Source organism: Lagenorhynchus albirostris, chromosome 18, assembly GCF_949774975.1.
Source record: "Lagenorhynchus albirostris chromosome 18, mLagAlb1.1, whole genome shotgun sequence".
NCBI classification, from domain to species: Eukaryota; Metazoa; Chordata; class Mammalia; order Artiodactyla; family Delphinidae; genus Lagenorhynchus; species Lagenorhynchus albirostris.
Genome location: NC_083112.1, coordinates 1,647,936 through 1,651,611, shown reverse-complemented (window position 1 = coordinate 1,651,611; position 3,676 = coordinate 1,647,936).

The window sequence follows — 3,676 nt, the reverse complement described above, 5'->3', positions numbered from 1 at the left end:
TAGGCGTCCAAAGCTGGTATCCAGAATTCTCCAGGGGCTCGGCAGGCGTCCATTGGCTTAGCGCGGGCGGCGGGCGGCGGCGGGAGCGAGGGGCGCCGCGGCGGGACCCGCGTGCCGCCGGCGGCCGCGAACAGGTGTCGCCGCGGGCGCGGGGCGAGGTGGCCGGCGAGCGCTCCTCCTGCGCAGCCCCGCGGCGCGCAGAGTGGCGCAGGCAGCGGCATTGGGCTGGGTTTAAGGTAGCGCCGCGCCGCCCGCGCTCCCCGCGGTCCTAGCGCCCGCCTCGCCCGCCGCGCTGCGGCAGGCCCCGCGCCGCGTGCCCGAGCGCGGGACCGGGGGCGCCCCGAGCCTGGGCCTCACAAAGGGAGCGCGAGGCCGGAGCCCCGGGACTCCGGGGCGGCCGCTCTCCTGCGGAGTCGAAGCCGGGAACCGAACCCTCGGTCGATGCGGTGGCGGAGGTGCAGACTGAAATCGGGAAACTAGTTTTCACTTGGGCTCTGATGCTACTTTGCGTTATGAAATAAAACTTAGCTGAGAGTTGGAGGGAAGGGGGTTGGTCTAATGAGCTTGAACAGACACCGCAGTTCCTCTCTCCTTCCTCCTGCAGACACACAGGCGCAAGCTGTGCGGCAGGTGAGACGGGGGCGTGCACCCAGCCCCCTCCCACGCGCACACACAGGCCGCTGTGGCCGCGCTCCCGGTCTGGTTCGGGGCTTCCTGGGCATCTCGGGCCGGCGCTGCGTTTAGGTCCCGCCCCGCGGTGCGGCCGGCTGGGGGGCGCCAGAGCACCGCCTCTGTCCCCGAGCTCGCCTGGCGCGCGTCTGCGGAGAGTCCGGGTGCAGGAGCGCGCGCCGGGGGCTCCCTACCCCGAACCGCGCTCCGAGGGCGAGCAGGGCCTGCCCTCGGGGACGCGAGAGGCAAGGTCCCCGAGTCCCCCACGGCCCGAAGCCGCCGCCGAACCGGGGGAGCCCGGCGCGGGTCGCGCACGGGGTCGCGGCCGCTGCTTCCTGCTCTGCCCCCGCGGGGCGCATGTGGAAGCCTGAGCCCCGAGCCCGGCTCGCGGTTCTGCTCGCGGCCGGCGGCCTTCGCGCCCGGCCCGGGGCTGGGACAAAGAAACCCGCCGCCCGAGCCGCCCGGGAGCCGCGCGGCGCTCTCTGCGCCCGATCCCCGCGGGGCCGGCTGGAGCGCGGCGCCCCGACGCTCGCCCCCAGCCTGCCCGCGCGCCCCGCTCGCCCCTGCTCCTCTTTGTTCACATTGTCTTAGAAAGGGCCCGACTCCCGGGGCGAGCTGGTGAAAGTTGCCGAGACTGAGCACCGCTCCAGACCGCGGGACTTGCGAGTGAGAAGCAAAGTCGAAAGCAGCCTAGGACCCCTGCGCGGGGAAAGGGAACCGGAGCCTTTTTATGGGGAGAAGTCGGATCCGCCTCGGCGGTCAGCTCGAGGCTGGCGCCGAAGGATGGGGCTGGCCCTACTCGGGACGGAAGGCTTTCGCCGGAAGATGAAAGGGGGCAATGAATTTGCAGATTTCTCGGGCGCCGGAGGTGCCGGCGACCTGGAGCGACCTGCCCCTGCCCCCCGGGCGGGAAGGTGTGCGTGGCCCGCCGGGAGGAAGGAGGGGGCGCAGTGTCCTCCCTCTCCGTTCCCACACCCTTTGCCGCAGTCCCGGGTCATGGGGCGTCCGGGGCTGCCTCGTGCGTCTCGCTTACGCGTTTAGTGAGCTCCAGAGCCCTGCCGCGTGGTATTTACAGCAGTCACGTCGGCGGTGGGCTTTCACCTTAACTGCTCAGTGGCAGATACAAGAAGCTGGGGAGGAAGTGTCACTTCTCATAAAGCACCCGAGTAGCTCGCATTCATCACGCAGGCGTTACTGGACTGCTTGGGTACAAGGCGCGGGGTTGGTTACTTTTTTGTAAAGCCTAATGAAGAAAGACAGGCAGGCAGGCGGAGGGCGCGATGGAGAGAGGGAGACGCTTGACAGGGCAAGACGAGCAGCACGTGGACATGTCCACTGAAGACAGGCCTGGGACAGTTTCCACCAGCTGTCTCCAAGCACATTCTTTCGGTCTGAATTTAGACCGTCAGCCAGTGAGCAGAGACCATTTCCGCTTCCGAAGTCTCGGCAGCCCGGTGACTGTCCCTTTAAAAGCGATGCAGCAGTGGGCGAGCGGGCTGGGAGCTGATGGAGCACTTTCCCGGCTGGAAGCTGCCTCCTCGGGCGCCTCTTGCCCACTGCAGTTGCTTAGCCCGCGTTTCCTCGCGGCTCCAACTCCAGCTGCAGGAAGCCTGTGCTGCTCCCTCGCCCCTTGAACTTGCCCATCGGGCTTCTCCCCCTGCTTCTCTCGGGTCGAGCTTTCCTCTTACAGTAATAGGCACTGTATCCTTCCTTTCACCGATCACATCCCGTTTCTCCGGACCTCACCCACTGCCCAGGGCTGACTCCCTCAAGATCTTGCCCAGCCCCGCCGTGGTCGAGAGCTCCGCTCACAAATACTCTTCAGTTAGTACACAAACGCTAAGCTCCAGGAGGACTGAGGCCTTGCTTCCTAGAGACAGGTGGTGTAATTGGCTTAATAACACCGCCTTGGAAGACTTGTTAGCAATAAAAGAAAAAATGCCCATGAAACAGGCAGCACACAATAGACACTTAAGACACGGTAGCTATTAGTGCACTACTCCTAATATAGCTCTGTGGATTTCTGCTGCCCATGGGGTATTTAGCAAATGGTATTATTGATTTGAACCCCAACGGTCCCTTAGGCTACCTCTTCCCAGCATATTAATCCCTCTTGTTTCTCCTTTTTCCAGTTTGTCACCTGTCTTCCCTACTGATAATTTGGGACTGAGACCCAAATAGGAGAAGTAACAAGGGAAGTGAAGAGAGATCCGGAGGGGAATGCGCACTTGCATAGGGGTCTGCACGTCTGGACCCGGCTTCCCCCGTCCCACCCACTCCCTGTGATTTCCCGTTCCCCCCTCACGGAACTGCTGAGCGGACGCAAAGACGGGTCTAGGATGCCTGTGTGTAGAAACGGCCTGGTGATCCAAGGTGACCACTGGGGAAAAGTGCCCTGTCCACCTCCACTACTTCATTAGCATGTGTCTCCTCCTTTGATTTCCCTGGACCCCCCACATGCAGACCACCACAGAACCCTTTCATTCCTTTCCTACAACAGTCAGGTGAGGGTCCTTCTGTGTCCACTTCCCCCATCCTCCCACCCCACAGCCTTTTGTCTACTGGCGGGCTTTGGTGTGGGAGCTCTGAGGAGTGGTGCGTGGGAGTACTGGTTGGGAGGTTCAAGTCTGTTCCCAGTCTGACCCCCATGTCTGACTAGGTTTGAGCTTCAGTGGTTAAGAGGACAGAACCACTGTAGCCAACATTAATCTATGGCTTACTGTGCTCCAGAGGTTCGACTAAGTGCTTTCCTGCTTTATCTTTTTAATCCTCAAAACTACCTTACAAGGTAGGTACTGCTATCGTCCCATTTTACACATGAGGAAACTGGCTTATAAAGGTTGAGTAAGAGGTGCAGTGCCCCGGGGCCAAGTCCATAGACCTCAGAGCCCCACGGTGCAGACCCCCAGCTGCCCTCTGTTATACTGCTCATATGCTTCTAAACATTCAGAAACAGTGTGTTTCCATAAAATAAACATATAGGAATAAACAGCTTATATACATGTAT